The following is a 20,655-nucleotide window of genomic DNA, read 5'->3' as shown; positions in this document are numbered from 1 at the left end:
CAAGAAAGATAAAAGGTTTGAGTGGACCCCACAGTGTGAGCACAGTTTTCAGGAACTGAAAAGACGCCTGACTTCTGCGCCCATACTCGTGCCACCGGATTTCACTAAAGACTTTGTTATCTATTGCGACGCTTCGCGTCAAGGACTAGGTTGCATTCTTATGCAGTATCGTCATGTGATTGCCTATGCATCTCGACAGTTGCATCCACATGAGGAAAATTATCCTACACATGATCTAGAGCTTGTAACCATAGTCTATGCACTTAAGACTTGGTGATATTACCTTCTTGGTAACCGTTGCGAAATCTACACTGACCATCAGAGTCTCAAGTATATCTTCACCCAACCGGATCTGAATCTCAGACAGAGATGTTGGTTGGAGTTGATCTCGGATTACGACTTAGGAATCACCTACACCCCAGGCAAAGCCAATGTCATGGCTGATGCTTTAAGTCGTAAATCCTATTGCAACAACCTCATGTTGCAACAATGTCAACCACCCCTCCATGAGGAATTCTGTAAGCTTAACCTTCACATAGCTCCTCATGGTTCCCTTTCTACCTTGGTGGCGAAACCTACGCTTATGGATCAGATCATAGAGGCTCAGAAGCATGATACGGGAATCTCCCGGATTAAGAAAAATATTTCCAAGGGAGTTGCTGGCTATTTCTCTATGGATGAACGAGGTGTTGTTTACTTTGGAAACCGTTTGGTGGTTCCCAAATGTCAACAGATGCAGCAACTGATCCTTAAGGAGGCCCATGAATCCCCTCTCACGATTCATCCCGGTAGTACAAAGATGTATCAGGACCTACGCCAGAGGTTCTGGTGGACTAGGATGAAGAGAGAAACCGCTTAGTATATTGCCAACTGTGACGTTTGTCATCGCGTTAAGGAAAAGCATCAGAGACCTGCTGGCACCCTTCAACCTTTAGCTATTCCTGGGTGGAAATGGGACAAAGTTGGTATGGACTTCATCACCGGCTTTCCCAGTACCAAGAAAGGAAATAATGCTATCTTCGTAGTCATTGACCGTCTTTCCAAAGTGGCTCACTTCCTACCTGTTCGAGAGAGTATCACTGCTAGTCAGCTCGCTGACTTATATATCTCCCGGATAGTGTCACTCCATGGTGTTCCACTAGAGATCAATTCAGACCGTGGCAGTCTTTTCACCTCTCATTTCTGGGAAAGTTTCCAAACTGCCATGGGCACCCATCTTTCCTTCAGTACCGCTTTCCACCCTCAATCAAGTGGTCAGGTGGAAAGGGTCAACCAAATTCTCGAAGACATTCTTAGAGCTTGCGTTATCTCATTTAGTATGGATTGGGAGAAATGTCTTTCCTTTGCCGAGTTTGCTTATAACAATAGCTACCAATCCAGTCTTAAGAAAGCACCCTTCGAGATTCTGTATGGACGAAGATGTCGAACACCTTTGAACTGGTCAAAAACCGGTGAAAGACAATTCTTTGGACCGGATATGATCCAGGAGGCAGAAGAGCAAGTTCGCATCATTCGTGAGAATTTGAAAACAGCCCAATCTCGTCAAAAGAGCCAGTATGACCGCCGTCATAAGGAAGTGGCTTATGAAGTTGGCGACAAGCCTTACCTTCGGGTTACTCCTTTGAAGGGTACCCATTGTTTCGGTATCAAGGGCAAGTTGGCTCCTCGTTACATTGGTGCTTTTCGCATGCTCGCTAAACGAGGACAGGTTGCCTACCAGTTGGAACTACCCCCACATCTTTCTCGAGTTCATGATGTCTTTGTCACATCCCTAGAATTTGGTTGCAGATAGTGGCATTGCATCCATGCATCATGTCTAAAGTTATGTGAATTTGAAATGGGGATTGACTCAAACCCTAGCACCTAAAGAGAAATCAAATAGGTTCAACTAAAATAAATTCCAAGAACCCAAAATGGTCTTAGAAAAATGTTCATGATTTTTGGAAATGCTAGAAACAGCAACCAGAGGTGATGCACATTTTTCCTAGCCATCTTGGATTTTACCTCAACACATACTGTATTTGAATTGGAGCATTTAAATATCATTAATATTTTTAAATGCCCCAACAATTCTGGAATTAGTTGAGGGCCTATGGAATAACTACTTTAGTGCCCATAACTATTTTCAGAATTTTTTAAAGTGATTTGGTTTGAAAAAAACAAATTAAAACAAACTGCAAAAAAATAGAAAAACAGAAACAATTAGTAAAAAAACAGAAGAGAAGTAAAACAGAGCAGAACTTACCTCCGCCAACCTGCGCAGCCTGCTACTGTTCCCGGCCCAGCTGTGCAGCCCAGCCCACCTGGCCTTCTGCCAGTCATCTCCTAGCTCCTGCCAGGAGGATGACGTCGTGTCGCCCGCGCACGCACCTGAGGTTTCCACCTCCTGCTTCGTGCTGGCGGCCTCCCCTTCGAGCCTATCCGCGCCTGGAGACGCCCAGCACCCCCTCGCCCACTCCCCCGCCTCTCTGGCCTCTCCCCACTGCTCTGGCTCTCTCTCCACAGCCACCCGAGCACACCCGCAGGGCGCAACTCACTGCCGCCGTGCCTAGTGGCCTCCCCTCGCCTCCCTGCTTGTCTGGAAGCTCCGCACTCATCGCGTACGTCGTCTCCGTCAACGCACACCACGTCGAGAGCCCTACAGTAACGCCATCATCGTTGTCTTCACCGACGGGCACCGAAGATCGACGGCTCCGATTCACCGTCTCCAAGCCGTCCCCAAGCCGTCTGAGATGCTCAACGACTTCGCTGTGAGGACTCCTTCGTTTTCCTCCTCCTCTCCTGCTCGTTCCCGCACCGTAGCCGTTGTCCCCGCAAGCACCGAGCTCCAACCATCACCATGGCCGACAAACCTCGCGCCCCTGAGCTCTTCCGCTCGCTCCAGTAGCTCCCGCGTGCTTGCCGGGTCCCGAGGATCCCGATGCGCCCCTCTGCGCTCTAGCAAACGCGCCGCAGCCTCGCGCACGACCGAACCCGAGCTCCGGCCTTCGCCAAAGCTCGCCGTCGCCGCCCCTAAAGCCAACCTCTGCACCTGCCGCATCCACCACTCAATGTGTCGCGTCGCCCTAAGTACGTAGATCCCAGCCACGCTTGCTCTCGTCGCCGGAGATGGCCGGACAGGGAGCGCCGCTGCGTCTCGCTTAGCACCAGCGACTAATCGCTATTTAGATGACATGGCATCATTAGTTTAGAGTTAAGCATGTGCTTAATTAGCCCCCCCCCCCAACACAGTCACTGACACGCCGGCCCCGCAGATATTTAGCCCCGGTTTAATATCCACTTAACACTGAGTCTATGACATGCGGGCCCTGCAGATCAGGTTTGACCAGGACCGGGTCAGTTGACCGCTGATGTCACACTGACGCCAGGCTGACATAGTAATATATTTTCTGGATTTAAAATAACCAGGAAAAATCCAGAAAATGACTTAAACTTCAATAAATCATAGAAATTCAACCGTAACTCCAAATGAAATAATTTATATATGAAAAATTATCAGAAAATTCCAATCTATCCATTTATGCTATTTTCATGCATGATCAACCAACTTATACCCATTGTATAAGTGAAAACATGATAATGGCATTTTAAATGCTAAATATGGAGTTTGCATATGAACCCTTGGTCCATATGGACTTCATTTAAATTGTTGCTAGATGCATTAGTGCAAATCATAACATTATTGCCATGTCACATTCATGCATCATATTGTTGCATTGCATTGATTGTGTTTCCTCTCTGTTGTCGGTGTTTGTCCCCTCTCAGTAGACGATGTTCCGACGATTTGATCGATGACACCGATGAAGAACTATACTATCTTCAGAAGTGACAGGCAAGCAAAACCCCCTTGTTCATTCTAATACAATCCCACTCTCTCGCTCCTGCCCTCTTTTATTGCATTAGGACAACAACGATTCAACTACTACATGCTGCGGTAGTTGAACCCCTTTCCTCTGCATGACCTGTCATTGCCACAGTAAATAGACGAAACCCACTAGCATGAGTAGGAGTTGTTTGAGCCCTGATGTGCCTACTCATTCATGCTTGTTGTCATGCCTGGTACTGCTTAGAGTCGAGTCAGGTCTGGTTCATCGGGAATGAATTGGGACGTGGTGAACATGTCCTACCGTTGAGAGCTAAGTGTGTGAACACGATTTGGTAAGGGTAGCGGTGAGAGGCCATGTAGGAGTACATGGTGGGTTGTCTCATTGCAGTCGTCCTCATGAACTGAGTTCTATGTTTGTGATCCACGAACAGTTACTACCACACATTGGGTTCCGGCAACTCGGCCCCTCTCGGCTTATTAATCAACTCGATCTCTGTCCAGGAGTTGCAACTAGTTTCTGGTGTTTGTAGGTAGTGTTAGTAGTCTACCAAGTGGCACCCGGTATAGGTGGGCTTGGGACAGACTAGGCACAGTGGCACGGTGTACCAAGTGGCACCCGAATGGTGGGCTTGGGAACCCTGCACACATCGTTTGGGGCCGTGAGCGACACCCCGGCCGGATCTCCTTGCGGATGGAACCCGAATAGGCGATAAACCTGTACAAGAGACTTGTTGGTTAGTCAGGTTGTGGCCGACTCCCTCGCCCGGCTTCCGCTTGAAGGTTGCCGAGGTACATGACGTGTACAAGGCGATAAGTGGCGAGAGCGTGTGTGAAGAAGTACACCCCTGCAGGGTTATCATTATCTATTCGAATAGACGGATTCCTCGGATATGGAAACTTGGACCCCTTGCATAGTTCATAGACAAGTGAAAGTGGATACTCTAAAATGCGCAAGATAAGTGTGAGTGCTATGGATGGCGTTCTCGCAGGGAGACGGGAGCGGATCCATAGTGGTGTATTGGTATGGTGAATTTGTGGACTCGTGTGCGCCACCTCAAAAGAGTTACTTGCAGTCGTAGTTCAGGTTAGCCACTTAGTCAAAGCTGGCTTGCTGCAGTTAAACTCCACCACCCCTTTATTGATACTGATGCATATGTAGTTAGTTCTGATGTAAGTCTTGTTGGGTACATTTGTACTCACGTTTGCTTAATTTATGTTCTGCAGAGAGACATCAGTCTCGCTAGTAGTTCCACGTGGACTTCGATGTTTAGCTTATTACCTCAGCTACGATCTTGTGCCCTCGGCAGGATCTGGTAGATAGTCAGGCTTCTCAGCCTTTTTCATTTATAGATGTCTGTACTCAGACATGTTAAGCTTCCGCATGTGTTTTGATTGTATGCTATGATTGTTGGGTCATGGGACCCATGTTTGTAATATCTCGCTCCTCGGAGCCTAATGAATAATACTCTGGGTCGTAGAGTCTTGTTGTGATGCCATGTTGTATTGCACATATTGAGCATATTGTGTGTATGATTGAAATGCTTGGTATGTGTGGGATCCGACAACCTAGTTGTTTATCCTTAGTAGCCTCTCTTATGGGGAAATTTAGTCTTGTGCTTCCATGAGCCATAGTAGTCCGCTACAGCCCGGTTCATCGGAGTCCTGCTAGCCCAGCACTACTGCTCCGGAACACTTGACTGGCCGGCATGTGATTCACTTTGTTCCTGTGTCTGTCCCTTCGGGGAAATGTCACGCAGTGACATCCGGAGTCCTGCCTAGCCTGCTACAGCCCGGTTCACCGGAGTCCTGTTAGCCTAGTGCTACAGCCCGGATTCGCACGCTGTTGACCGACATGCTCGATGTTGATTCATGTATACCTGTCCCCGTAAGTTAGTGCCACTTTGGGTTCACGACTAGTCATGTCGTCCCGGGTTCTCTGTCATATGGATGCTAGCGACACTATCATATACGTGAGCCAAAAGGCGCAAACGGTCCCGGCCATGGTAATGCGACACCCGTGGGAATACCGTGCGTGAGGCCGCAAAGTGATATGAGGTGTTACCGGCTAGATCGATGTGACTTGGAATCGGGGTCCTGACAGCTTTGGTATCAGAGCCTGACTGCATGTAGGATTACCAAGCCATACTGGTCGAAGTTGAGTCTAGAAATGCTTTAGTTATATAAGGGAATTGATTGTGGAAGGGAACGTAAGGCTCTTTTTACTCCTTATACCTTATGCCCTTCTGATCTGAGTCACCATCTTCTGTTCTACGGGGATTAAGAACTAGGCCTTATCATCTATCTATCAGGATGACGAGTTACTATGTTAGAGACTTATAACATTGATGGATTTCAGCCCAGTTTAGTTTCTACTACTTCCGTGTGTTCCTAGTTGGTCTCGAAACCTTGATACTGTGATGTTGAGTGGTTATGCCACCATTTTGCAGGATGTCTCAAATTTTTTGAGCATTTACAGCCGTTATGCTGTCCGAGTCATCCCAGGTTTCTAAATAGTCTAATGCATTTGCAAATTCCTTCCTTCCGTTCCGAAGTTCCTCTGTGCCAGATCAACCACACTAATTAGTGTGTTGAGGTACTTTACTGCCTCGACATTTATGTTGGAGCTATTATCATGACCCTAGGTGTTTTAGGGAGTCACCTAGTAATCTAGCCATGTTTTGTGTTCCCGGTGTGATGATTCTGACCACCATTCTCGAAAGCATCCCGTGATCCCATTTAGTAGTAGGTATTCTACTCCTGGGTTCTTGAACCCGAGATTCACCCTACTTACCTCATGTTGATAGTGTTGCTAGTTCCTTTAGGATACTAGTAACCTTGCGATAGTCCGTGAGGTCCATGGTATTTCCTTCTTCCAAATACCATGAACCATTAAGTCAGTAGTTATTTGAACCAAAAGCTCACAATCAGAGTACTCTTGAGGAGTTCTCCATTCATAATTGTGATTCTGCCAGTTCTACCTTTCTGCATGGGTTATCCGGAAGAAACCTGTTGAACTTGGTTCGACATACTAATCTATGCATCCACAACTCAGAAAGTTATATGTTCCTTGAGTTGACCCTCCTCAGCTGTGTTCCGACCCTAGTCTATCAATTGATAGTCAGGAGTAATTGTGCATCCGTGTTATCGATGCTTATTATTCTTGTGGTCCGTTAAGCCATTCTATTCCGGAATGACTAGGAGAAACAAACTCCAGCACCTCATCCATTTCTTGGACTGGTCAAAGTAGTTGTATTCCGCAGATCAAAATGCCAATCCAGCTTTTGTTCTGTTCTACCTCGGAGTATTACCCCCTTTATGTCAGGATTGTCATAGGAATTGCAGCATCTCTCATGAATTCTTGACGTAGTGATACTCTCTCCATCATTATTCATTTCTCGGTTTCCGTGTTGTTGCAACTGGAACGTCGACAGGTGAATCGTGATGTGTGAAGTCAATACTCCTAGCAACCCCGTTGCTTGGTAGTTAAAGGACAATAACTTCATTCTTAGCATGTTGGTTATTGAATCATCATTCTAAGGTAGATTGTGCTACCTAATCATTGTTTCTGGTGCACTCTTTGACCAATGAGTTAGGAGTGTGTCAATCCATCACTCTCTTGATCACATTGTCTTGCCCTGAAAAGCAAGATTGTTCTCGAGCTTAGTAACATATTGGTGGTTCGTGATGTTCCGAATATCTTCTTGGAAGTATTACCAGGTGGTCACCTGCCCGCTATGTTGAGTTCGTGATCATGTTGGTTTTCCTCCAAACCGTCCTTTCTCCAAGAATCTGTGTCGGATACCTTGAGCAAGTTGGTTAAGCTAAACAACAACTTGGAGAGTTGAAAGATAAAAGCTTGTCCGACTCAGTTCATTCCAAAGGGATATCTTGCGTGTGTGTGCGTGTGTGTTGGAGAAAGATGATATCTTCATCAATTGATCCTCGTGATCAATTGTCAGTGCTATTGTCTTATCCAAACTTTGATTTGAGTATGGGCTATCGTCAAATCGAATCAGAACCAACGATATTCATAATGTTGTCTTACTCGTGGTTGATTCCTCGAGTATACATCATCATATTCTTTGGGTCTGACCAATGCTATCACCGTGTTCACTTAATTATGGAATTCCATTTATATGGAAACCTGGATGAATTGTTGTTGAGCCCATCGACAACATCCATGCCCTCTCCATGATTTTGTCGAACATTAAGCGAGTGTTGGAAACTTTTGAAAGCATCTCTTCATGCTAGCTCATGAAGCATATGTTGGATGAAAGAAGTGACTTCCTCTGATTCACGTGGATTTGGTGCAAGTTGCTGCCGTGAATTCGAGAAATCTTGTTTTTACTTCCTCCGGAATCATCCCAAGTTAGTCACGCATATGTGCGAAGTACTCTATGGTTTGATAGGTTGGCCGCCTCCACTCCATATGAGTCCCTAGCACACCAAGCCGCTGACTGATTGGTTCCAGGAAAAGGAGTTAAGTGCTAATCCATGGTAATGCACAAGACTTCGATATCCTCGATGATGGTTCCCCACCTGAACTCGGTAGTGTTTTATTATAAGACTACTACGTGGTCATGCTTGTCTTGGATAGCGTGTTCACATGTTTGTAGCAGAACCAGCTCATGTTTTGGAGCTTGCTATCGTAGTTCATTTCCCGAGAATCTCGCAACGTCATCTTGTCGATTTGTGTTGCAAACCTTCATTTTTTCTTTCCAGACCCGATGAGTCTGGATTATCCTGACACCAACCAGATCTGAACCTCAGGCAGATATGATGGTTGGAACGTTTCTCAAGAACTATAATATTGGTCTCTCTGTAACCCGATAAAGTGGATGTTGTGGCCAACACACCCAACTGGAAGACTTATTGTTGTAGTAACTTGATTGAGAAAGTTTGCCACCTCCCCATAAGGATTTCGTAGGATTTACTCCAGAAGTTGTTCCTTATGGATCTATTGTATTCCGACGTCCGACCACTACTGGATGACTATGTTGATGCTTTAAGGCATGACCGTGGTAACCAGTACATCAAGGAGAACATTAGAAGCGGAGTGCTAAATGTCTCTCAGTCGATCATCCAGATTTCACTCCCTTGGCCTCGCTAAGGTGAAATCTGAGAAAGGGTTGTCTTTCTATGCATCTGCATTGTCCATCACTATTCGTCAAGGTAGTAAGATGTGTTGCCAGGATCCTCGACTCGGATGTTGGTAGAACCTTGATGAATATGGAAATGCTCAAGTTCTTGAGAGCACGCGCAAACAAATTCATCCATTACGTTGTCTTCAACAAGGTAGTCCACATCATCCATCCTAGTCGGAGTATGCCATTCTTTCGAACCCCTTCCAACGATCGATTGTGATTACCTCAGGCTGGTATAAAGAGTTTCAATGATCTTTGTATCAAAAGTAATTCTTTTTGCCACTTAAGGGAAATGCTCTACGAGTCACCTTTCCCTAAGGTGTCCCGTTATGGGATCATGGCAATCATCTCCTTGCTACTTTGAAACCATGCACCATTTTACTTAAGCGTGGAATGGTTGCCTACCAATTTGAGCCTTCGTCATCTGTTTCTTCTCCATCATCCCTGATGTGTGTTTTGTGTCTCAACTCAAGAGATATTCTTACATCTCACTCCATGAACTGATCTTGAGTTGCTTGACCTTTGAGAAGATCAAATCATGTAGGGTTTCCCTCTCTTTCCGTTGTCGTGTCGAGTGAAGATCTCGAAGGCAAAGATGTCAAGACCAAGATGATGGATTGAATCAACATCTTCGAGAAGGGCAATTGGATCGAGAAGATTGTGATAGTTTTGTGCCCTCTGCCTTCTTACCTCACGTCCGGAATCTCGAGACGAGATTCTTGTTTAGTGGGGGTGAGTTGTCACAGCCCTAGAATTTGGTTGCAGATAGTGGCATTGCATCCATGCATCATGTCTAAAGTTATGTGAATTTGAAATGGGGATTGACTCAAACCCTAGCACCTAAAGAGAAATCAAATAGGTTCAACTAAAATAAATTCCAAGAACCCAAAATGGTCTTAGAAAAATGTTCATGATTTTTGGAAATGCTAGAAACAGCAACCAGAGGTGATGCACATTTTTCCTAGCCATCTTGGATTTTACCTCAACACATACTGTATTTGAGTTGGAGCATTTAAATACCATTAATATTTTTAAATGCCCCAACAATTCTGGAATTAGTTGAGGGCCTCTGGAATAACTACTTTAGTGCCCATAACTATTTTTAGAATTTTTTAAAGTGATTTGGTTTGAAAAAAACAAATTAAAACAAACTGCAAAAAAATAGAAAAACAGAAACAATTAGTAAAAAACAGAAGAGAAGTAAAACAGAGCAGAACTTACCTCCGCCTACCTCCGCGGCCTGCTATTGTTGCCGGCCTAGCTGTGCAGCCTAGCCCACCTGGCCTTCTGCCAGTCATCTCCTAGCTCCTGCCAGGAGGACGACGCCATGTCGCCCGCGCACACACATGAGGTTTCCACCTCCTGCTACGTACTGGCGGCCTCCCCTTCGAGCCTGTCCGCGCCTGGAGACGCCCAGCACCCCCTCGCCCACTCCCCCGCCTCTCTGGCCTCTCCCCACCGCTCTGGCTCTCTCTCCGCAGCCGCCCGAGCACACCCGCAACGCGCAACTCACCGCCGCCGTGCCTAGTGGCCTCCCCTCGCCTCCCCGCTTGTCTGGAAGCTCCGCACTCGTCGCGTATGTCGTCTCCATCAACGCACATGACGCCGGGAGCCCTACAGTAACGCCATCATCGTCGTCGTCACCGACGAGCACCGAAGATCGCCGGCTCCGATTCACCGTCCCCAAGCCGTCCCCAAGCCGTCTGAGATGCTCAACGACTTCGCTGTGAGGACTCCTTCGTTTCCCCCTCCTCTCCTACTCGTTCCCGCGCCGTAGCCATCGTCCCCGCAAGCACCGAGCTCCAGCCATCGCCATGGCCGACAAACCTCGCGCCCCGGAGCTCTCCCGCTCGCTCCAGTAGCTCCCGCGTGCTCGCCTGGTCCCCAGGATCCCGATGCGCCCCTCTGCGCTCTGGCAAACGCGCTGCAGCCTCGCGCACGACCGAACCAGAGCTCTGGCCTCCACCAAAGCTCGCTGTCGCCGCCGCTAAAGCCAGCCTCCGCACCTGCCGCATCCACCACTCGACGCGTCGCGTTGCCCTGAGTACGTAGAGCCCAGCCACACTTGCTCTCGTCGTTGGAGATGGCCGGACGGGGAGCGCCGCTGTGTCTCGCTTAGCACCGGCGACTAATCGCTGTTTAGATGACGTGGCATCATTAGTTTAGAGTTAAGCATGTGCTTAATTAGCCCCCCCCCCAACACAGTCACTGACACGCCGGCCCCGCAGATATTTAGCCCCGGTTTAATATCCACTTAACACTGAGTCTATGACATGCAGGCCCCGCAGATCAGGTTTGACCAGGACCGGGTCAGTTGACCGCTGATGTCACACTGATGCGAGGCTGACATAGTAATATATTTTCTGGACTTAAAATAACCAGGAAAAATCCAGAAAATGACTTAAACTTCAATAAATCATAGAAATTCAACTGTAACTCCAAATGAAATAATTTATATGTGAAAAATTATCAGAAAAATCCAATCTATCCATTTGTGCTACTTTCATGCATGATCAACCAACTTATACCCATTGTATAAGTGAAAACATGATAATGGCATTTTAAATGCTAAATATGGAGTTTGCATATGAACCCTTGGTCCATATGGACTTCATTTAAATTGTTGCTAGATGCATTAGTGCAAATCATAACATTATTGCCATGTCACATTCATGCATCATATTGTTGCATTGCATTGATTGTGTTTCCTCTCTGTTGCCGGTGTTTGTCCCCTCTCAGTAGACGATGTTCCGACGATTTGATCGATGACACCGATGAAGAACTATACTATCTTCAGAAGTGACAGGCAAGCAAAACCCCCTTGTTCATTCCGATGCAATCCAACTCTCTCGCTCCTGCCCTCTTTTATTGCATTAGGACAACAACGATTCAACTATTACATGCTCGGTAGTTGAACCCCTTTCCTCTGCATGACCTGTCATTGCCACAGTAAATAGACGAAACCCACTAGCATGAGTAGGAGTTGTTTGAGCCCTGATGTGCCTAATCATTCATGCTTGTTGTGATGCCTGCTACTGCTTAGAGTCGAGTCAGGTCTGGTTCATCAGGAATGAATCAGAGTGGTGAACATGTCCTACCGATAAAGGCTAAGTATGTGAACACGTTTTGGTAAAGGTAGCGATGAGAGGCCATGTAGGAGTACATGGTGGGTTGTCTCATTGGAACCGTCCTTAAGCACTGAGTTCTGTGTATGTTATCCAAGTCCAGTTACTACCACACATTGGGTTCCGTTTATCCGGCCCCTCTCAGCTTAATCCACTTGATCTCTGTCCAGGAGTTGCAACTAGTTTCTGGCATTTGTAGGTAGTGCTACTTGTCTACTAGGTGGTGTCTGACGGGACGGGCTTGGGACAGACTAGGCACCGTGGCACGGTGTACCAAGTGGCACCCGGATGGTGGGCTTGGGAACCCTGCACACATCGTTTGGGGCCGTGAGCGACACCCCGGCCGGATCTCCTTGCGGATGGAACCCGAATAGGCGATAAACCTAGACGAGAGACTTGTGTGGTTAGTCAGGTCGTGGCCGACACCCTCGCCCGGCTTCCGCTTGAAGGTTGCCGAGGTACATGACGTGTACAGGGCGATAAGTGGAGAGAGCGTGTGTGAAGAAGTACACCCTTGCAGGGTTATCATTATCTATTCGAATAGACGGATTCCTCGGATATGGAAACTTGGACCCCTTGTATAGTTCATAGACAAGTGAAAGTGGATACTCTAAAATGCGCAAGATAAGTGTGAGTGCTATGGATGGCGTTCTCGCAGGGAGACGGGAGCGGATCCATAGTGGTGTATTGGTATGGTGAATTTGTGGACTCGTGAGCGCCACCTCAAAAGAGTTACTTGCAGTCGTAGTTCAGGTTAGCCACTGAGTCAAAGCTGGCTTGCTGCAGTTAAACTCCACCACCCCTTTATTGATACTGATGCATATGTAGTTAGTTCTGATGTAAGTCTTGCTGGGTACATTTGTACTCACGTTTGCTTAATTTATGTTTTGCAGAGAGACTTTAGTCTCGCTAGTAGTTCCACGTGGACTTCGACGTTTAGCTTATTACCTCAGCTACGATCTTGTGCCCTCGGCAGGATCTGGTAGATAGTCAGGCTTCTCAGCCTTTTTCATTTATAGATGTCTGTACTCAGACATGTTAAGCTTCCGCATGTGTTTTGATTGTATGCTATGATTGTTGGGTCATGGGACCCATGTTTGTAATATCTCGCTCCTCGGAGCCTAATGAATAATACTCTGGGTCGTAGAGTCTTGTTGTGATGCCATGTTGTATTGCACATATTGAGCATATTGTGTGTATGATTGAAATGCTTGTTATGTGTGGGATCCAACAACCTAGTTGTTTATCCTTAGTAGCCTCTCTTATGGGGAAATGTAGTCTTGTGCTTTCATGAGCCATAGTAGTCCGCTACAGCCCGGTTCACCGGAGTCCTGCTAGCCCAGCACTACTGCTCCGGAACAATTGACTGGCCGGCATGTGATTCCACGTCTCTCAACTCAGGCGTTGCTTCTCGGATCCCATCCGCAGAGTGGACCACGAAACGCTTGATCTCCAAGATAACCTCACTTATCGAGAGTACCCCGTTCGCATTCTGGATCAAGCAGAGCGTGTCACTCGACGTCATAACATCAAGTTTCTCAAGGTTCAATGGTCTCATCATTCTGAGGGAGAAGCTACTTGGGAGCGGGAAGATCGTCTTCGACTTGAGTACCCCGCTTTCTTTCCGCCAACTCCTGAATCTCGGGACAAGATTTTTTCGAGTGGGGGCGAGTTGTCACATCCCTAGTTCTGGTATGACCTAGGCTTGCTTTGTGCATCATGTTTAAATTTCAAATGAAGTTGAAATGGGGATGTTTCAAACCCTAGCACCAAAGCAAATTCAAATAAGTTCAAATTAAAAATGGAATTTCAATGAACCCAAAATGCTTTTCAAAAATGTTCATGGTCTTTGGAAAATGTTGGAAACAACAACCGGGGGTGATGCACATTTTTGCTAGACATTTTGGATTTTTGAATGAACCCATATGTATTTGAATTGGAGCTATTTAAAATAATATAAATATTTTAGAGGCTCCAAAAATGTTGGAATTTGGTGAGGGCCTCTGGTATATTATAACTAGTGGTCACAAGGAATCTCAACATTTTTATATTTGTGCTGGTATTTATTTTTAAGTCAAAAACAAATGTCAGAAATAGAAAAGAAAACAAAAAAAGGGAAAAGGCTTACCTAGGCCTTACCTAAGGCCTGGCACTGGCGGCCCAGCTGGCCGGCCCAGCCAGCTAGCCCTGCTAGTCGTCTTCTCCACCGTGCCAGGAGGACGCCGAGCGCGTGGCCGACGCACGCCGGTGCACGCCCGGCCACCTCCTGCTTGCCGCCTTCCTCTGGGCGTCCCTGGAGACGCCACGCAGCCTCCCCGACCCCTCTCACTCTCCCCCGTGCTTCTCCTCTCCTCTGTCACCCTCTCTCGCCCGCACCTGAGCGTAGCCGATGCCACCGCTCGCCGTTGCCGCGGCCACTGCCTCCCCCTCGCCCCCTGGACATGCCCAGGAGCTCCACGACATCGTCTTCGTCATCTCCACCAAGCCAAGTGAGCGGGGGCGCGCCATAGCAACGTCATCACCATCGACTTCAACCTCTCGGCCGCCGAGATCGCCGGCACCCGTCCGTCATCTCCGACTCGTCCTCGAGCCCGCTGACCATCCCGTCGCCTCCACTGTGAGATTCTGCGTCTGTTCCCCCTCGTCCGAGCTCGTTTACGCCCCGCAGCCGTCGCTCCCTTGTCGACCGAACCGCGCCGCCGCCCGAGCTCGTCGGCGGCAACGCTCCGGTGACCATTTGGTCCCAGACGCGTGTCCACCGAGCTTGCTGCCCCGCGCTAAGCCTCGCTAGCGCCTCCCCTTGCCCGCTTGCACCCCACAATGCCAACTCCGCGTGCACCCGAGCTCCGGCCGCCGCACTCGTCGTCGCCGGCGCCACTCCGGCCGCTCCCCGGCCGCGCCACCACCACGGCTGGATGTGGACGAGCGTCCGCATCCCGTAGCTATACTTCTCGCGCCAAATGGCCCCCTATCAGCAGAACCCGCAGCACACCACCGCGTTCGGACTCGCTGGCGGCTAAACACCGGCGACCGCTGACTTTTGACCGGCGTGGGTTGACCCCACATCCCAGTTTGACCTCTCGCTCTCTCTCACTAACTTGCGGGCCCCGCCCGACTAACTACTATAGTTAGCACTAATTAACTAACTAGGTTAGCTACTACAGTCACTGACTAGTGGGCCCTGCCCAGTTAGTTAGGACTAACTAACTTAGTTAATTGACTGGGTCACTGGCCAGTGGGACCCACTGGTCAGGTTTGACCTGGTTAGCCCTGTTGACTTGCTTATGTCATGCTGACGTAGTGCTGGCGCAGTTATTCTTTTTCTGGAATTATTTTAACTCAGGAAATTCCAGAATATTGCCTAAACTTCAAAAATTCATAATAATTCAACCGTAGCTCAGAATGAAATAAATTATATATGAAAAATTATCAGAAAAATGCAAGGAATCCATTTATGCCAGTTACATGCATGAAAAAACAACTTATACATGCTGTATAAGTGAAAACATAATATGGGCATTTTAAATGCTTCATCTTGAATTTGCATTTGAATCTTTGATTCAAATGGGCTTCAACCAATTGGTAGCAACTTGCATTAGCCCAAACACTAGCATTTGCACATGTCATGTTCATGCATCATTTTGTTGCATTTGTTTGTGTGTTGATCGCCGGCACCGTTTCTTCTCAATAGGTTCCACTACGGAAGGTGTTCTCGAGTACCTGTCAGAGGAGCCGTACCCCTTCGTCGTTCTATCAGGCAAGCAACCCCCCCTTGAGCATCTCGATAAATCCCACTCTCTCGCTCCTGCTCCTTATACTGCATTAGGACAACAACGATTCAAACTGCTACTTTCGCTGCGGTAGTTGAACCCATTCCTCTGCATGACCTGTCATTGCCACAGTAAAAAGTTGAAACCCACTAGCATGAGTAGGAGTTGCTTGAGCCTTGATGTGCCTACTCATCCATGCTTGGTTTCTTTATGCCAGCTATGCTTAGAGTTGTGTCAGGTCTGATTCATCGGGAATGAATCGGAGTGGTGAACATCTCCTACCGATAAAGGCTAAGTGTGTGAACACGTTTTGGTAAAGGTAGCGATGAGAGGCCATGTAGGAGTACATGGTGGGTTGTCTCATTGGAACCGTCCTTAAGCACTGAGTTCTGTGTATGTTATCCAAGTCCAGTTACTACCACACATTGGGTTCCGTTTATCCGGCCCCTCTCGGCTTATTAATCCACTTGATCTCTGTCCAGCAGTTGCAACTAGTTTGAGTTAACCCACCATGATGGGTCATGAGACCCTTGTTTGTATGCTCTGAATGATGGTCATGAGACCCCTGTTTGTATTGAATGCTATGTGGCTCATCTGGGCCTTTATCTATATGAGTTTGAGTTATGTTGTGATGCCATGTTGTACAACACATACTTGCATGTTATGCGTACGTGTAACGTGTATTGCTATGTGTGGGATCCGACAACCTAGTTGTTTACCTCTGGTAGCCTCTCTTATGGGGAAATGTAGTCTTGTGCTTCCATGAGCCATAGTAGTCCGCTACAGCCCGGTTCACCGGAGTCCTGCTAGCCCAGCACTACTGCTCCGGAACAATTGACTGGCCGGCATGTGATTAACTTCGTTCATGTGTCTGTCCCTTCGAGGAAATGTCACGCGGTGACATCCGGAGTCCTGCCTAGCCTACTATAGCCCAAGTTCCCAGAGTCCTGTTAGCCCAGTGCTACAGCCCGGATTCATACACTGTTGACCGACATGCTCGAGGTTGATTCATGTATGCCTGTCCCTTTAAGTTAGTGCTACATTGGGTTCACGACTAGTCATGTCGGCCCGGGTTCTCTGTCATATGGATGCTAGCGACACTATCATATACGTGAGCCAAAAGGCGCAAACGGTCCCGGGCCAAGTAAGGTGGCACCCGTGGGAATACCGTGCGTGAGGCCACAAAGTGATATGAAGTGTTACATGCTAGATCGGTGTGACTTAGATCGGGGTCCCGACATTAATCACACTAATCGGTGAGTTGAGGTACTCTGTTGCCTCGACATATATGTTGGAACTATTATTGTGACCCTAGGTGTTTTAGGGAGTTACCTAGTGATCTAGCCATGTTTTGTATCCCCAGCGTGTGATTCTGGCCATTGTTCTCGAAAGCATCCCGTGATGCCATTAGTTAGTAGGCATTCTATTCCTGGGATTTTGAACCCGAGATTCACCCTACTTACTTCATGTTGATAGTGTTTGCTCGTTCCTTTAGGTTATTAGTAACCTTTGCATTAGTCCTCGAGGTCCGAGGTATTTCCTTCTTCTAAATACCATGAACTGCTTATGGCGGAAGTTCTTTGAACCAAAAGGACGCAACCAGAGTGCTCTTGATGAGTTCTCCATTCTATTGTGACTCTGCCAATTCTATCTTCTGCATGGGTTATCCGGAAGAAACATGTTGGACTTTGTTCGACATACTAATCCATGCGTCCACAACTCAGAAAATTATAGGTTCCTTTGAGTTGTCCCTCTTTAGTTGTATTCTGAACCTCGTCCATCAATTGTTGGTCAAGAGTAGTTGTGCATTGGTGTTATCGATGCCTATTATTCATGTGATCTGTCAAGCCATTCCATTCCAGAATGACTAGGAGAAACAAACTCCAGTACCTCATCCATTTCTAGGATTGGGTCAAAGAAGTTGTATTCCGCAGATCAAATGCAATCAAGCTTTGATTTTGTTCTACCCTGAAGTATTACCCACTTTTATGTCAGGAACGTCATGAGAATTGCACCTTCTCTTATGAATTCTTGATGCAGTGATACTCTCACCATCATCGTTCATTCCTCGGTCCCGTGTTGCCATAACCGGAATGCCGACAAGTGAATTGTGATGTGTGAAATCAATACTCCTAGCAACTCCGTTGCTTGGTAGTTAATGGACAATATTCTCATTCTTAGTGTGTTGGTTATTGGGTCATCATTCTAAGATTGATCGTGCTACCTAGTCCATTTTCCTAGTGCACTCTTCGATCAAGAGTTGGGACTGTGTCTATCCTTGCTTATTTGATCATATCTCCTTGCCCTGAAAAGCAAGAATGTTCTCGAGTTTAGTAACATATCGGTGGTTTGTGATTTTCCGAAGATCTTCTCGGAAGTATTACCTGGTTGTCACCTGACCGCTATGTTGAGTTCGTGATCAAGTTGGTTTCTTGTAACCACCCCTTCTCCAAGAACCTATGTTGGGTATCCCTGAGCTAGTTGGTTAAGCTAAACAACAACTTGGAGAGTTGGAAGATAAAAGCTTGCCTAACTTAGTTCATTAAAGGGATGTCTTGTGTTGTGTGTGTGTTGAAGAAAGATGATATGTTCATCGATTGGTCCTCTGGATCAATTGTTGGATCTATTGCCTTGTCAAAACTTTGACTTGAGTATGGGCTACCGTCAAGTCAAATCAGAACCAAGAATGTTCGTAATGTTGTCTTACTGGTGGTTGATCTCTCGAGCATACACCATTATATCTTTTGGTCTGACCAATGCTATCACCGTGTTCACATGATGGTGGAAGTCCAGTGATATGGAAATTTCGATGAGTTGCTGTTGAGCCCATCAGCAGCATTTTGTCTCCCCCATGATTCATGTTGAACATCAACCTAGTGTTGAGAATTTTGTAAGCAATGCCTTCGTGTTCCGTTCATGAAGCTTATGCTTGGACGAAAGAAGTGACTTTCTCCAAGTTCGCGTACATTAGGTGTAAGTTGCCGCCATGAGTTCGAGAAAGATTTTTTTTGGCTTCCTTCGGGATCATCCCAAGTCAGTTATGCATGTGCGAAGTATACATTGGTTTGTGAGACTAGCTACCTTCATTCTATGTGTATCCCTAGCACACAAAGCCACTGATTGATTTGTTTAAGGAGAAGAAGTTCCTTCTTAAGAATCATGACTTATGTCAGGACTTCGTTATCCTCGCTGACGGTTCCCCAACCTGAACTTGGTAGTATTTTATTATAAGACTACCACGTGGTCATGCTTGTCTCGGACAATATGTTCACCTGTTTGTAGCAAAACCAGCTCATATTTTGGAGCTTACTACCATAGTCCATTTTCCGAGAATCTCGCAACGTCGTTTCGTCGATTCGTGTTGCAAACTATCATTTTCTTTCTAGACTCGATGAGTCTGGAATATCCTGACACCAACCAGATCTGAATCTCAGGCAGATATGATGGTTGGAACGTTTTCCCAAGAGCTATAATATTGGTCTCTGTGTAACCCGGTAAAGTAGATGTCGTGGCTGACACACCCAGTCGGAAGATCTAATATTGTAGTATCTTGATTGAAGAAGTTGGCCACCTCTCCATAAGGATTTCGTAGGATTTACTCCAGAAGTTGTTCCTTATGGATCCTTTGTATTCCGAAGTCCGACCACTACTTGATGGCTATGTTGATGCTTTAAAGCATGACCATGGTAACCAGTACATCAAGGAGAATATTAGAAGCGGAGTGTTAAATGTCTCTCGGTCGATCATCCAGATTTCGTTCCCTTGGCCTCGCTAAGGTGAAATCTGAGAAAGGGTTGTCTTTCTATGCATCTGCATCGTCCATCACTATTTATCATGGTAGTATGATGTGTTTCCAGGATCCTCGGCACGGATGTTGGTAAGACCTTGATGATTATGGAAATGCTCAAGTTCTTGAGAGCACGCGCAAGCAAAATCATCCCTCGCGTTGTCTTCAACAAGGTAGTCCACATCATCCATTCTAGTCTGGGTATGCCATCCTTTCGAACTCCTTCAAACGATCATTGTGCATTTCCTTAGGCTGGTATAGAGAGTTTCAATGATCTCTGTATCAAAAGTAATTCTTTTTTCCACTTAAGGGAATAGCTCTATGAGTCACCTTCACTAAGGTGCCTCGTTATGGTATTATGGGCAACATAACTCCTCGCTACTTTGAACCCCCTCACCATCTAATTAAGCATGGAATCGTTGCCTACCTATTGAACCTTTGTCATCAGTTCCTTGCCATTCCCCCTGAGGTGTGTTGGTGTCTCAGCTCAAGAGATGTTTCAATGTCTCACTCCATGAGTTGATCCTGAGTACTTGATCTTCGAGGAGATCGATTTCTGTAGAGTTTCTTTCTGCCATCATCGTGTTGGATGGAGATCTCCAAAGCAAAGACGTCAAGATCAAATTGAAGCAATGAATCAACATCTTCGAGAAGGACAGTTGGATCACGAAGATTGTGTTAGTCTGCGTCCCCCCTTCTTCTTACCCTACGCTTGAATCTCGGGACGAGATTTTTGTTTAGTGGGGGTGAGTTGTCACAGCCCTAGAATACCTGAGTGAAATAGTTGCATCTGCACTCATGCATCATGTCTAAAATTTCTGAAAGTTGAATTGAGGTTTGTTGAAACCCTCAGAAATCAGTTCAAAAATAACCAACTTTAAAATCTTCTCAAATGAGTCCAAGAAAATGTCCCTGGTATTCTATAAAAATATTGGCAAGAGGTAAAATTCAAACCAATATTTTTAGGAGCTCAGAAATATTTATTTGGACCATTTGAATTAAT

The sequence above is a fragment of the Triticum dicoccoides genome, chromosome 1A (assembly GCF_002162155.2).
Source record: "Triticum dicoccoides isolate Atlit2015 ecotype Zavitan chromosome 1A, WEW_v2.0, whole genome shotgun sequence".
In the NCBI taxonomy this organism is placed as follows: domain Eukaryota; kingdom Viridiplantae; phylum Streptophyta; class Magnoliopsida; order Poales; family Poaceae; genus Triticum; species Triticum dicoccoides.
This window is presented reverse-complemented; position numbering follows the sequence as displayed.